Source organism: Schistocerca piceifrons, chromosome 7 (assembly GCF_021461385.2).
Source record: "Schistocerca piceifrons isolate TAMUIC-IGC-003096 chromosome 7, iqSchPice1.1, whole genome shotgun sequence".
NCBI classification, from domain to species: domain Eukaryota; kingdom Metazoa; phylum Arthropoda; class Insecta; order Orthoptera; family Acrididae; genus Schistocerca; species Schistocerca piceifrons.
Window position 1 is genome coordinate 214,863,619 of NC_060144.1, and position 16,863 is coordinate 214,880,481.

Sequence of the window (16,863 nt, forward strand, 5' to 3'; positions counted from 1 at the left end):
CTAACAATTGCACCAGACACTGTTGTCTTATATAGGCGTTGCCGACCGCAGTGCCGTATTCTTGCCTGTTTACATACCTCTGTCTTTGAATACGTATGCCTATATCAGTTTCTTTGGCCCTTCACTGTAGTAAACTTGCACGAAATCGGCGATGATGAGTAGGCGCGATCCCTTTATTAGACATCCCATCGCATCTCATCTCAACAGCGCGCTTAATTATCCAACCTTAATCCTATAATCCGATAACAAACGCTATGCTTATCATCGATCACGCTCTGCACAAAGGCTTCAGGAGTATTTACGTAGATGAAGATGCAATCACTAAATGGAGGAATGAAGAAGGTCCGCCCTACCTCTCCTATTCAACTCCCATGAAGTGAAGGGTAAATCTCATCTTGTCTTGTTGTTGTTGTTGGGGGGGAGAATGAGTAACATGACAGTGGAGACTGCTGGGTGAGGAAGTTTGATTGCCGCTGCGGTAGAAACCAGCCGTGAGAGCGTCCTGGTGACCGCGAGGTCGCCTCAGCAGTGACACTGACCTTGAGGACGGCTTTCGCACGGCCAGCGATTGCTGCCGCTGCGCCAGAGAGCGATCTGAGAAAGTCGCGACACGCTGGTGGCCACAAAGTCGCACCTTCCGACGCTGAGATTGCAGTCTGCCGGATGTTACAGCCTCCTGACAGGCAGGCGATAATTCTCTAGAGAAAACATACAGAGAAAGTATTTCTGCTAGCAGGAGTAGATAGACATTTGTTAGTATCCCACTTAGTTGGACACGACTTCACCCTACCGAGTATAGACTGGGATGTCTATGGATTCATTGCAAGGGGTACAAACGGACAGTTTGCGTTTTCCGAAAATTGTCTTGAGCAGCTAGTTAGAAAGCCCACACGCAATGGAAATATGTTAGACTTCGCAGCTACAAACAGGCCAGACCTTATCGACGGCGACAGTACAGAGTCAGGTATTAGTGGTCATGCTGTCATCAAGCGCCTATGGCTACTAAAGATAATTGATCCATCAAGAAGGCTGGGGGAATGTTTCTGCTAGAAAGAGCAGACAAGCAGTTGTTAGAACCCCCTTTAGACAGTGAACTGACATAATTTATTTCCCGTACAATGCACGTAGATAAATTATGAGCAAAGTTTAAACGGATTGTAAATCGTACTCTGGAGAAGTGTGAACCTAATATATGCATTAAGGACGGGAAAGACCCGCTGTGGTGTAACAACTAAATTCGAAAAAAGCTGAGGAAGCAAAGACTGTCGCACTATCGTTTCAAAAGAGAACGTGCAAATGACAATAGGCAAAAGTTAATGGAAAGTCATTCGTCTGTAAAAAGATCGATGCGGGAATCTTGCAACAACTAGCATCGTCATACCTTAGCAGTACATCTTACCGAGGACCCGAGAAGATTCCGGTCCGACGTGAAACCGCTAAGTGGCTCTAAGGCCTCTATCCAATCACTCGCTGACCAGCCTCGTGTGGCAGTAGAAGATAGCAAAAGTAGAGCCGAAGTCTTAAATTTCACCTATAAGAAATCGTCCAAGTAGGAGAATCGTACAAACATATCGTCGCTTGACCATCCCACAGACTCCCACATGAAGGATACAGAAATAAGCATCGCCCGTGTAGAGACACAGCTGAAAGAGTTGAAAGCCAATAAGTCACAAGGTCCTGATGAAACTCCAGTTCGGTTTAACAAAGAGTGTTCTACAGCATTGACCCCATACTTATTTTGCATTTATCGCGAATCCCTCGCCCAGCGCAGAGTACCAAGGGACTGCATAAAAGCGCAGGTGACTCCTGTATATAAAAACCGTAAAAGAACGGACCCGCAAAATTACAGATCATTATCCCTAACATCGGTTTGCTGCAGAATCCTCGAACATATTCTCAGTTCCAACGTAATAAATATCCTTGAGAGAGGAAAGCTTCCGTCCACAAATCAGCACGGTTTTAGGAAGCATCACTCGTACGAAAATCAGCTTGCCCTTTTCTCACATGAGATCCTGCCATGAATGTGGGGCAACAGGCACATCCCATATTTCTAGATGTCCGAGAAAGATTTGACACAGTGCCTCACTAAAGCTGTTAAACGAAGGTACGAGCATGCGGAATACGCTCACAGGTATGTAAGTGTCTCGATGACAAGTTACAGCACCCAGTATGTTGTACTCGACGGCGAGTGCTCGTCAGAGAAAAGGATATCGCCAGCAGTGCCCCAGGGAAATTCTGACATTGCCCGCACAGTATATATTTTCTTTAATGTCGTTTGTTGTTAGCAATATTAGCTTATTCCCAAGAGTTAGCAGTTTTCACTCACTTAATACTAGGCAGAAATCAAATCTGCATGTGGAATGCACTTCAAATGGTTCAAATGGCTCTGAGCACTATGGGACTCAACTGCTGAGGTCATTAGTCCCCTAGAACTTAGAACTAGTTAAACCTAACTAACCTAAGGACATCACAAATATCCATGCCCGAGGCAGGATTCGAACCTGCGACCGTAGCGGTCTTGCGGTTCAAGACTGCAGCGCCTTTAACCGCACGGCCACTTCGGCCGGCGAATGCACTTCCTTGACTCTTGTGCAGAAAGGAGTGCACTATTATGCTGCATGAATTTTCAATAAGCTACCACAAGAACTCAAAATTCTTAGCAGTAGCCCAAACACTTTTAAGTCTAAACTGAAGAGTTTCCTCATAGCTCACTCCTTCTATTCTGTCGAGGAGCTCCTGGAAGAGTTGAAAAATTAAGCAAATTCCAGTGTTACATTGTTGATTTTCTTTATTTAAACTTACGACTTGTCGCCTGAATATGTTTCTTATATTTCATTTTATCTGTTTCTACTATCGTGTTATAATTTCATGTATTGACTCGTTCCGTGACTATGGAGACTTCTCCTTAATTTGGTCCCACGGAACAATAAATAAATATAGGACCTCTGTTATTTTCTATGTACATAAATGATCACGGACATGGTAAGCGGCAATCTGGCGCTGTCTACTGATGATATTGTGGTGTACGTGAAGGCGTAATTGTAGGTGGATACAAGATGATATACACAAAATTTCTTGTTGGTGTGATGAATGTAAGAAAATTGTAAGTTAATGCAGATGAGTAGCAAAGACGAACCCGTAACGTTCGAGTACAGTAATAGTAATGTGCTGCTTGACATAGTTACGTCGATCAAATATCTAAGCATAACGTTGCAAAGCGGTATCAAACGGAATGAGCACGTGAGGACTTTAGTAGGGAATGCGAATGATCAACTTCGGTTTATTGGGAGAATTTTAGGAAAGTGTGATTCATGTTAAGGCAGACCCTTATAGGAAACTAGTGCGACCCACTGTTGAGTATTGTTGCAGTGCTTGGGATTCGCATCAGGTCGGATTAAAAGAAGACATCGAAGCACTTCACAGACTTGCTGCTAGATTTTTTACTGGAGGGTTCGAACAACTCGCCGGTATTACGGAGATGCTTCGGGAACTCAAATGGGTATCACTGGAGAGAAGACGACGTTCTTTTCGAGGAACGGCATTGAGAAAATTTAGTAAACCGGCATTTGAGGCTGACTGCAGAACTTTACTGCCGCCAACGTACATTTCACGTAAGGACCATGAAGATAATATTAGAGAGATTAGGGCTTATGTGGAGACATACAGACAGTCGTTTTTCCCTCTCTGTTTGCGAGAGGAATAGAAGACTAATTGACTAGTACTGGTACAGGGTACCATTGGCCACGCGTGGAGACTTGCGGAGTATGTATGTAGATGTAGATGATTTTTTTTCTCAGTGCATTTACAAAGCCAATAGCTTTTCTTTTTTGCTATTATGGGAGACCGGGGATTGTTGATATACAGAGTAAGTCCTCATACAGCTTCTTTCTTATTGTGCTGCTATAGACGGCTAAGAGCAAGTATCGCAAGTGAAACTACTGACATCAAATTCTTCATTATAGTCTCAATTTTAAGAGAGCTACCAGAGGGGAAGGACTGTTAAGTTCCTTGATTGTCAAGCACGTCAGTATATTCTTTCACACAAAGTTTTTGTTATTCTGTGAAGCTCAAGAATATCGATGCTTTTTAATACTCACACGCCAGCGCTGAGAATTGTGTTTCTCACTGCGGCGCGGCACACATATTCGAACGCCCTAGACAAATATTTTAATATACTGAGATTCTCTTTTGAAAGTCGCGTAAGTCCATTCCTTTAAAACATCTAGAAGATCACATAAAAAAGTTTTACGCTACGTTAATCACAAATTATGTCATAACTAATTTTTTCAAAAAGCTGCCTTTTGAAGGGTCACACAAAATTGTATTCGTAACTGTTCGTTGCGCTAGACTGATAGGTAATATAACATAAGTTAGTGTATAACTGGTAGTATAGTTGGCAGAGTCGTGCATCAGTCACTGGTGGTACACGCCACATGTTGGGAGGATCTAGCATGAGGCCCACTGGTACACACTACCCAATTGAAGATCTAACATGAGCCACCAGTGATACACACAGCCCAGTGGGAGGATTTAGCATGAGCACAGATGGTACACACGGCCTAATGGGAGGATCTAGTGCGAGACACTGGTCATACATGATGCCTGAAGGGCGGAGCTAGCTTGAGCCACTGGTGGTACATGCTGCCTGATGGAAGGGTCTAGAGTGAGCCACGGGTGGTTCACAATTTCCGATGACAGGATCCAGCATGAGCCACTGATGGCACACTTCGCCTGATGGAAGGAACTAGTGTGAGCCACCATTGTTACAAGTTATAACATGAGCTATAAGTGACACACACAGCCCATTCGTGGTACATAGACCAATGGGCGGGACTAGCATGAACCAGTGGTACACACTGCCTGATGGAAGGACCTAGTGCGAGCCACCAGTAGTACATGTATCATGATGGGGGGATGTAGCGTGAGCCACTGGTAGTACACACTGCCTGACAGAGGGTCTACCATGAGCCACTGCTGATACACGCTGTCCAATGGTAGGATCTAGCATGAGCCACTGGTGGTACATGCTGCCCGATAGATGTATCTAGCATGAGCCACCGTACATGCTGCCCAATGAGAGGATCTAGTTTGAGCAACCAGTGGTACATGCTGCCCTATGAGAGGATATAGTGTGAGCCACTGGTGGTACATGTTGCCCGACGGATCTAGCGTGAGCCTTTGGGAGTACATGCTGCCTGATGCGAGGATTTAGCTTAAGCCCCCATTGGTACATGGTGTGCAGTTCAAGGATCTGGTGTTAGCCACTGGTGGTACACATTTCCCCATGGGAGAATCTAGCGTGAGCCACTGGTGGCGGAGGGTCAAGTATGAGCCCCCCTGCCGTACACTTTACTCATTGGGGGATCTAGCGTGAGCCACCGGTGGTACACACCAACTTGAACGTGTTAAACAGTTGTAGTATGTAGGGTTGCCAACAACAGTTGTATTCCACTGCTTCAAAAAACTTTTTTTTTACAAACCTCAGGCAGCCATCATGTATGAATAGTCCTGCTGGTGCAAGTTGGCATCTTAGTTTAGAGGGATGTTGGCACAGAGTATGTCACAATCACCAACGTACACCTCACACACATTTCTTATGTAGATGTCTGTAACTAGTGTTTAAATACTTTTAGTTGCAGTTTTGCTACGAGGAAATACAAAAGTGAGTGAAAGGGAGAAGTGCTCTACTCAGACTTTATGACTGATTCAAAATCCCGGTACAGTCCTTTAATCTAATCTCCCAGATATATACCTACTCCAGTCACACTGACATCGAGGCCAATTGTGGTATCAGAAGACAGGCACTGTGTATCACACTATGGTTAACTGTTGACATTTCGGTGACCATACGTTCTTAGAAGAGTCAACATGCTGCTATTTCCGACGTGTATCAGGGGTAAGATTATGATGGTAGGATTAGAGAATTCGAATTCAAACAGATACTTACTAACAATAGATCATCCCACAAACGATTTGTGACAGAAACGTGAAAGCAGAAAGACGACAGTAGTATAAAAATTACATTCCGCTAGCCGCTAGAAGATGGTTTGCAAAGCATATATGCAGATGTAGATGAAATAAAAGCATTATACTTTCTGAATTATGTTTATTTCTCAGATCCCTCTAAGGAAAAGTATACACCAATTCACGCCACTGGCATATAACCTCATAATGCATACAGCTAAATCGATAAATGAGACACAACATTCTAAACTCTTAGATTTTTGTATTGGTAAGAACCTGAACTGTAAGTTACATGTTATAGATATCCTTCACGGTCACCGCTCTACAACTTTTGCAGTACACCAGATTTTGGAGATGAATGTGTGATGTAGTATAACTTGCACGATGTTCATCGCTAGTGTATTACAAAATCATATTCGTAGGATCACTTGTTAGAGGAAGGAGTATATACTGCACAGAAACGTGAAATAAGAGTAACATATGGCGTCCATTCTAGAACCCTTTAAGAGGTCTCTTTAAACAGTTGGTAATGATAACAGCCTCAAAATACATTCATTTATTTATAACTTTGTAGCCCCACCAGATTAGGGCCTTAGGGTCCTCTCTATACATCTGACCAGGAACAACACATACAAAAATATTACATAACAATTATTTAAACTATTAATAAAATAATAATTTCCGTTAATAATAATAGTAATACTAACAATGATGATAAAGTAATGGAGAAATTATTAATGATATTAATTAGTTATTGTGTAACAAAAATTTACATCATTACAGAAAGTAATAATTTTCAATAATAATAATAGTAACGCTAATAATAATAACAGCAATAATAATAATAATAGAAGCATTAAGAATGATATTGCTTAGTTCAGCACTTCTGAAGCCCTGATTTTATTAGGAGAAGTGGAAGGGATAATAAGAGTAGTGGATTGAATCGAAAGTGACAATGGCCGCTAGAAAAGAATTTCAACAGGGAACTCTGCAGACAACGGGAGGGAAAAGTGCTGTAGGATGGAGGGTTGATGAGCGTGAGCTGCAAGAAGAGGTAGCTATTGCGGTAGCTGTGTTTTGAAGTTTAAAAAGATTATAATTTCATGCAATATTTTGAAGGAGATTGTTCCAAAGTTGGGTTCCTGATACAGATAATGATTTAAAGAATATGTCGGTGTTGTGTTGTGGTACAGAGAGGGTTTTGCTTTGTTGAGGACGAGTATTTCAGCAGTTTAATGTGAGGGTTGCAGATAAATAGCAAGGATTACAATGACAAAGTTTCTTGTCAAAAGTTAATCACAATTCTAAGACATCAGTAATATTCATAAATGTAATATTAGATGAAGAAAATATTTTCCCCCGCCATCACTCCGATATAGTGCGGCACAGGCAAGAGTGAGGTATTCAGCGAAACAAAAATGTTTCACCGCTTAGCCAGTGATGCAACGAATATAACATGTAATAAAATTAACTTCGAATAGAAGTTGAAATAATGTTGATGTGTGTCCTCCTCCCCCCCCCCCCCCCACCCATGAATCATGGACCTTGCGGTTGGTGGGAAGGCTTGCGTGGCTCAGCGATAAAGAAAGCCACACCATAGGAGCAACCACAACGGAGGGGTATCTGTTGAGAGTCCAGAGAAACTTGTGGTTCCTGAAGAGGGGTAGCAGCCTTTTCAGTAGTTGCAGGGGCAACAGTCTGGATGGTTGACTGATCTGGCCTTGTAACACTAACCAAAACGGCCTTGCTGTGCTGGTCCTGCGAACGGCTGAAAGCAAGGGGAAACTACAGCCGTAATTTTTCCCGAGGGCATGCAGCTTTACCGTATGGTTAAATAATGATGGCGTCCTCTTGGGTAAAATATTCCGGAGGTAAAATAGTCCCCCATTCGGATTTCCGGGCGGGGACTACTCAGGAGAAAGAAAACTGGCGTTCTACGGGTCGGAGCGTGGATTGTCAGATCCCTTCATCGGGCAGGTAGGATAGATAATGTTAGATGTAGTGGGAATTAGTGAAGTTCGGTGGCATGAGGAACAAGAATTCTGGTCAGGTGAATACAGCGTTATTAATGCAAAATCAAATAGGGGTAATGCAGGAGTAGGTTTAATAATGAATAAAAAGTAGGAATGTGGGTAAGCTGCTACAAACAGCATAGTGAACGCATTATTGTGGCCAAGATACATACGAAGCCCACGCCTACCACAGTATACTACTGTGGTAGGCGTGGGCTTCGTATCTAGTATCAAGTTTATATGCCAACTAGATCTGCAGATAACGAAGAGATTGAGGAACTGCATGATGAGATAAAAGATAGTGAAGGGACACCAAAATTTAATAGTTATGGGTGTCTGAAATTGGCTAGTAGGAAAAGGAAGAGAAGTAAACGTAGTAGGTGAATATGGAGTGGGGATAAGGAATGAAAGAGAAAGCCGCCTGGAAGAATTTTGCACAGAGCATAACTTAATCATAGCTAACACTTGATTTACGAATCATGAAAGAAGGTTGTATACGTTGAAAAGGCCTGAAGATACTGGAAGGTTTCAGATAGATTATATAATGGTAAGACAGAGATTTAGGAACCAGGTTTTAAATTGTAAGACATTGCCAGGGACAGATGTAAATTCTGACCACACTCTATAGATTATGAGCTGTAGATTAAAAGTGAGGAAACTACAAAAAGGTGGGAATTTAAGAATATGGGACCTGGATAAAATAAAAGAACCAGAGCTTGTAGAGAGTTTCAGGGAGAGCATTAGGGAACGATTGACAAGAACGGGGGAAGAAATACAGTAGAAGAAGAATGGATAGCTTTGAGGGATGGAATAGTGAAGGCAGCAGAGGATCAAGTAGGTAAAAAGACGAGGGCTGGTAGAAATCCTTGGGTAACAGAAGAGATACTGAATTTAATTGATGAAAGGATAAAATACAAAAATGCAGTTAATGAAGCAAGCAAAAAGGAATACAAACGTCTCAAAAATGAGATCGACAGGAAGTGCAACATGGCTAAGCAGGGATGGCTAGAGGACAAATGTAAGGATGTAGAGGCGTATATCATTAGGGGTAAGATAAATACTGCCTACAGGAAAATTAAAGAGACCTTTGGAGATAAAAGAACCACTTGCATGAATGTCAAGAGCTCAGATGGAAAACCAGTTCTAAGCATAGAAGGGAAAGCAGAAAGGTGGAAGGAGTATGTAGAGGGTCTATACCAGGGCGATGCTCTTGAGGACAATATTATGGAAATGGAAGAGGATGTAGATGAAAATGAAATGGCAGATATGATACTGCGTGAAGACTATGACAGAGCACTGAAAGAGTCGAAACAAGACCCCGGGAGTAGAGAACATTGCGATAGAGCTGCTGATAGCCTTGGGAGAGCCAGCCCTGACAAAACTCTACCACCTGGTGAGTAAGATGTATGAGTCAGGCGAAATACACTCATACTTCAAGAAGAATATAATAATTCCAGTCCCAAGGAAAGCAGGTGTTGACAGATGTGAAAATTACCGAACTATCACTTTAATAAGCCTCGGCTGCAAAATACTAACAAGAATTCTTTACAGACGAAAGGAAAAACTGGTAGAAGCCGACCTCGGGGAAGATCAGTTTGGATTCCGTAGAAATATTGGAATACGTGAGGCAATACTGACCCTACGACTTATCTTAGAAAATAGATTAAGGAGAGGCAAACCTACGTTTCTAGCATTTGCAGACTTAGAGAAAGCTTTTGACAATGTTGACTGGAATTTTCTATATCAAATTCTGAAGGTGGCAAGGGTCAAATACAGGGAGAGAAAGGATATTTACAATTTGTACAGAAATCAGATGGCAATTATAAGAGTCGAGAGGCATGAAAGAGGTGCAGTGGTTGGGAAGGGAGTGGGGCTGGGTTGTAGCCTCTCCCCGATATCATTCAATCTGTATATTGAGCAAGCAGTAAAGGAAACAAAAGAAAAATTCGAAGCAGGAATTAAAATCCATGGAGAAGAAATAAAAACTTTGAGGTTCGCCGCTGACACTGTAATTCTGTCAGAGACAGCAAAGGACTTGGAAGAGCAGTTGAACGGAATGTAGAGTGTCGTGAAAGGAACATCAACAAAAACAAAACAAGGATAATGGAATGTAGTCGATGATGCTGAGGGAATTAGATTAGGGAATTAGACGCTTAAAGTAGTAGATGAGTTTTGCTATTTGGGGAGCAAAATAACTGAAGATGGTCGAAGTAGAGAGGATATAAAACGTAGACTGGCAATGGCAAGGAAAGTGCTTCTGAAGAAGAGAAATTTGTTACCATCGAGTATAGATTTAAGTGTCAGGAAGTCGTTTCTGAAAGTATTTGTATGGAGTGTAGTCATGTATGGAAGTGAAATATGGACGACAAATAGTTTAGACAAGAAGAGAATAGAAGCTTTCGAAGTGTGGTGTTACAGAAGAATGCTGAAGATTCGATGGGTAGATCACATAACTAATGAGGAGGTATTGAACAGAATTGAGGAGAAGAGAAATTTGTGGCACAACTTGACTAGGAGAAGGAATCGCTTGGTAGGACTTATTCTGAGGCATCACGGGATCACCAATTTAGTATTGGAGGGCAGCGTGGAGAGTAAGAATCGGAGAGGGAGACCAAGAGATTAATACACTAAACAGATTCAGAAGGATGTAGGTTGTAGTAGGTACTGGGAGATGAAGAAACTTGCACAGGATAGAGTAGCATGGAGAGCTGCATCAAACCAGTCTCTGGACTGAAGACCACAACAACAACTACATAATGTGTGTTTGTGTGTGTGTGTGTGTGTGTGTGTGTGTGTGTGTGTGGATGGTGATCACCTGTTGAAAGTCTACGAAAGGAACTTGGTAACGAGGAGGAGCAAAATACCGATATAATATTAATAGGACCAAAAATAGATATATTTCAGTTTCATTTTTCGTAACTTATTGCTCTATTTCCCTCCACGTAAAACTAAAAACTGAACATCAAAATTTTCCTGCGGACCTAATAGCGATGCACAGCTTCGAAGTGCAGGTGTGGTATTTGAATGAAGTGGTCAAAGGTAATTGGAGCAGAAGAATATGCGCTTGTGACTAGACCCCTTGTTCACATTCAACATCACTTTCGCATTCGAGGAGCCCATATTATTACCCTCGTTTTAAAATTAACGAGTGAGAGGTTTGATACTGGAATACTTGAATGCAGAAGTGATGTTGAATGTTAAAAAATGGTTTAGTCGGTTGCGCATATTGTTCTCTTCCACGTTGCTTTGGCCACTTCATTGAAATCCTATACATCTAGTTTTAATGCTGAACAACTGTGCTGCCGTGTCAGCTCTGTAGAAAATTTTGTTCTTCAGATAGTATAATTATTTTAAACAGAGCGAAGTACAGCAATAAGTCATGAGATTGACAAATGTGTGTTTCTGGTTCCATTATATCGGTGTTTTGTTTTTTCGCGTAGCCAAAATTTCTGCCTTAGAGCTTTAGTAGGTCTCCATTCAAATATCTCTACTAGTGAGCCAAGCAGTTTTTCATGCAAATGGCTCAAACCAGTGCTTTAGGAATGAGTTATTTGTGTTCTAAGCGCAGTTTCGTGAGATTCTGAGCGTTCGAGGTCGCACATTTGCCTAGTGAGGTAGGGTACTACAATTATAACACTGACACATTCCACGTCATTCTGAAAGACCGTAGTTAGGAGTCACTGAATATGCAGATAACTAAGTAATTAACTAAAGTGTGGACACAAAATTGCTTCACAAATTAAGTCCGTGGTATAATACACTGTAGTTAGATGGCTGTCATAGATCGTCTGACGAAATTCCACTGCAGAGGAGCGAGAGTACTAGCCGACAGCAGACTCAACTAACGAGTTCTAGATTAAATGGACAACGGTGGATACTGAAGAGTCGAGTCCCCGAGGACACTGAGGTGGCGAGTTCGGAGACGACGTCAGAGGACTCGTTGGCAAGTTTAAAGCGAGCGAGCAGAGCTCCTTTCTGACCTCTAACGGACAACCAGTAATACGCTGTCCAGTCACAGTATTATGATCGGCGTCAATGTGCTATAAGCACTCGCGGACGTCCGGTAGCAGCTCTAGCAGTGCAGAGCATATAAACCGTGTCGGGGAAACGCGGTAATAGTGCAGTCGTTCTCGTAATGCAGAAACGGAGCGATTTATCTGACGTCCAAAGTGGCATGGTCATTGGCTTTCGGGCCAAGGGTGGAAGCATTATCGAAACGGCCAAGTTTATAAGCTGTTCGCGTGACGCCATGGTTGAAGTATACCGTGCATGGCAACATGGAGTTATTGAAAACCAATGCTGAGGCAACTGTGGTGTTCCACAGGCGATAAATGAGGGCGATGAAATACAGTTGCCGAGGTGTGAACGGACGAATAGCCTTGTAACTAATGAGCAACTGACAGCCCAGACGAACCAACGACAGCGTCTCCTCAATGACCGGCCAGCGAACGTTGCTGAGTGTGGACCTTCGCAGCAGGTGCCCCGCTCATGCCTGCAGGCTGACAGCTGTTCATCGGCGACAAAGGTTGGAATTGGCATGCAGTACTGCAACTGGACGTCCACTGAATGGCGACAGGTTGCCTTCTCAGATGATTTACGTTCTATGCTCCATCGTACAGATGGCCTGGATGTGTACTGCTCTGTAACAATCGTCGGAAGTATCCACACCGGATGACGGACAGTTATTGTCTGGGGAGTGTTTCTGAGGCATTTTCCAAGCAATTCTCTAAGACACAATAGATCAACACAAGTATGCATACATTGGGGATCATGTCCACTCCTACATACAGTTTAGTTTTCTTCGTCACGATGGCATCTACCAGCAGGACAACGCAAACTGTCACACAGTTCTCAGTGTATATGCATGTTCGAAGTGCACCAAGGTGAGCTTACCATACTCCCCTGCCCAATATACTCCTGGGATTTAAACCAAATCGAGAATATGTGGGACCACCTGGATCGGGCTATTCGCGCAACGGAAACTCAACCCGAGAAACGTGGGCAGCTGTTCACGGCACTGGAGTCGCCAAGGTTCCACATCCCTGTCGGTACCTTCCTGACCCTCACTGAATCTCAGTCTGCTTGTCTCGCAGTGGTCCGCGCTGCAAAATGTGGTTATTTAGGCTTTTGACGGGTGGTCGCATTAATATTGTAAGTTGGCTGCTTCCGTGTTGGCAGCGCCGTGTAGCGCTTTGCATTGAATCTCTGACCGCGCTTTCGTTGTAAGAGACCGTGTGGCTGGTTGGACTCGTTGTTGGACGTTAATCACCAGTATTGTTGGGCAGTTGGAAGTTAGTCGCCAGCAGTGATGGAAATACTGTTGGGCAGTTGGAGGTGAACAGCCAGCAGTGATGGATGTTAGATGCGAGAAGTTAGCATTGATGGATGGTAGAGGTCTGAAGTGTTAGCATAGGCTAGCGATCTGCAGATGCTCGACTTGGAGATTGAATATTATTCATGACTATATTATTATATAACTGGATGTCACATTATTAAGGTAAAAAAATACGTTATTTGGCTTGCAACAAAATCTTTCTTTTGCTAACCAACAACATGCCTGCTAGTAGTTAGTGGCTTTAGTAGTTAGAATCTTTTATTTAGCTGGCAGTATTGACGCTCGCTGTATTGCAGTAGTTCGCCTAATGAAGATTTTTGTGAGGTAAGTGCTTAATGAAATGTATAGGTTATTGTTAAGATTTCTTTTTAGTCAGGGCCATTCTTTTGAATTAATTATTTGAAGTCAGGTTATCTGAGCAGTGAGATTGCGTTGTATGTCGGACACAAAGCTCCAGTTGTAAACAACAAGAAGAACCAAGAGAATATTCGAGTCGATATAATTTGTTGGTATGGCATACACGGTTTAGCTTAATACCGAGAGTACCGAGTGTTAAGTGAACCACGCAGCCTGTTTCTTCCCCTGTTCGCGAACAGAGAGCATCGCTACTGCAAACACCTCTTCCGCATCCTTGCGGTGCAACAATCGACCATAGGTTACTGTAGCTCGTAGACGTCATCGGCATCTGCTATGTCGGCAGGCGGCGATACAATAGCAGTGGTTTGCTGTTAACGCCAGTAAATTCATTGATGGTGAGAAAAGGAAAGGAGTGACAATATTTGCGAAAAAGGTGGCAGAGCGAACTAACAAAATGTTGAAGTCCAGTACAACTAAGGTGTTCATATTACAGTAGGAATGATACGGTGCTGAGGAGGATATCATTCAAGTATCCACCACAAAGAAGGAGATCAAGAGTCCATACAATGAATATGAGTAACTGTGTTATTAGACATCAGTTTCTGCGATATTATCAACAATACAAAAAATATCAAATTTTACGAAAAGATCACAGCTTTGATTATGCAGAACTAGATTCTGGTCATATGTGAAGTACACCACAGGCAAAAACAGTCAATACCGTCACTGCACGATAGCGATGGAAATGTTAATGATGATGGTGCCACTAAAGCGGAGTTACTAAATACGGTTTTCCGTAATTCCTTCACGAAAGAAGACGAAGTAAATATTCCACAATTCTAAACCAGAACAGCTGCTAGCATGAGTGACATAAAGGTAGATATCGTAGGTGTTACGAAACAACGCAAATCACTTGAGAAAGGCAAGTCTTCCGGTCCAGATGGTATACCAATCAGATTCCTTTCAGAGTATGCAGACACAATAGCGCCTTTCTTAGCAATCATATACAACCGCTCACTTGACGAAAGGTCTGTTCCTAAAGACTGGAAAGTAGCACAGGTCACACCAATATTCAAGAAAGGAAATAGGAGTAATCCACTGAATTACAAACCCATATCACCGACCTCAATTCGCAATAGGATTCTGGAGCATATACTGTACTTCAAACATTATGAATCATCTTGAAGAAAATGACTCATTGATATATAACCAACACGGATTCAGAAAATATCGTTCTTGTGCAACGCAGCTAGCTCTCTATTCCCATGAACTAATGAGAAGATTTCCGGAAGGCTTTTGATACAGTTCGTCACAAGCGACTATTAATCAAATTGCGTGCATATGGAGTATCGTCTGATTTGTGACTGGATTCGTGATTTCTCTCAGTGAGGTCACAGTAACTAGTGATAGACGGTAAATCATCGAGTACAACAGAAGTGATATCTGGTGTTCCGCAAGGTAGTGTGATAGGCCCTCTGCTGTTCCTGATTTGCATAAATGATCGACGTGATAATCTGAGCAGACCCCTTAGATTGTTTTCAGATGATGCTGTAATTCACCGTCTAGTAAAATCATCAGACGATCAATTCCTATTACAAAATGATCTAGAGAGAATTTCTGTATGGTGCGAAAAGTGGCAATTGGCACTAATCAAAGAAAAGTGCGAGGTCATTCACAAGGGCACTAAAAGAAATCCGAAAAATTTTGGGTATACGATAAATCGCACAAATATAAGGACTGTCAATTCGACTAAATACCTAGGAACTACAATTACGAGCAACTTAAATTGGAAAGACCACATAGATAAAATTGCGGTTCAAATGGCTCTGAGCACTATGGGACTTAACATCTGAGGTCATCAGTCCCCTAGAACTTAGAACTACGTAAACCTAACCAACCTAAGGACATCACACACATCCATGCCCGAGGCAGGATTCGAACCTGCGACCGTAGCGGTCGCGCGGTTCCAGACTGAAGTGTCTAGAACCGCTCGGCCACTCCGGCCGGCCTAATATTGTGGGGGAAGGCTAAACAAAGACTGCGTTTTGTTGGCAGAACACTTAGAAGATGCGGCAAACCCACTAAAGAGCCAGTCTACATTACACTGTGTTTTTCTTACTTGTCACTTCTTTTTCCGTTTGTTTTTGCTTTTAGGAAGCTTTAATTTTCTAGTACTAGTAATGAGGAGCTGGCCACTGTTCGCCAACAGCTGAACGTGCTGATGGCCGCGGTCAGTCGTCTTCAGGCTGCTGCCTCGGAGTGTAGCGCCAACGGGAGGTCTGGTGGTTCGTATGGTACACCCCAGGTGTTACATGCTTCAACCACGGTCCCTGCTGTCGAGACGTCTTTGCGGGTACCGGGCGCGGTTGGGCCACCCTCTCCCCAAGGGGAGTGGCGGGTTCAACGTGGCACGAGGCGGAGGGTCAATGTGGAGGCTGGCCGTGTGGCATCGCCCGCTCTGCCTGTGAGTGGACATGTGGCCGCACCTTCGGCAACGTCCGAGCAGGCACACCGGGGGAGGGGTTTATTAGTGACTGGGAGCTCTAATGTTAGGTGGGTGATGTAGCCCCTTAGGGAAATAGCGGAAAGGTCAGGGAAGAAGGCCAGTGTTCACTCTGTCTGCTTGCCGGGGGGTCTCATCCGAGATGTCGAGGAGGCCCTGCCGGCGGCGATAGAGAGCACTGGGTGCACACGACTGCAAATTGTTGCTCATGTCGGCACCAATGACTCCTGCTGTCTGGGTTCAGAGGTCATCCTCAGCTCATACAGGCGGTTGGCGAAGTTGGTGAAGGTGGAAAGCCTCGCTCGCGTGGTGGAATCTAAGCTAACTATTTGTAGTGTCGTTCGCAGAACCGATAGCGGTCCTCTGGTTTTGAGCCGAGTGGAAGGCTTAAACCAGAGGCTAAGACGATTCTGCGGAGATCTGGAGTGCAATCGGATGGAGAAATGTTGGGTCCCCCTGAATAGGTCAGGAAGCGTCTACAAGGATAGCGGAGTACGTGTGGAGTGCACATGTGGGTTTTTTAGGTTACAGAATTCCATCCCTAGGCCGCCTCCTGAGACGCGACAAGGTAGCAGTAGGCAAAACGTAACAGGGAATGACAATATTAATATGGTAATAGTAAACTGCAGGAGCGTCTATAGAAAGGTCCCAGAACTGCTCTTATTAATAAACAGTCACAATGCCAACATAGT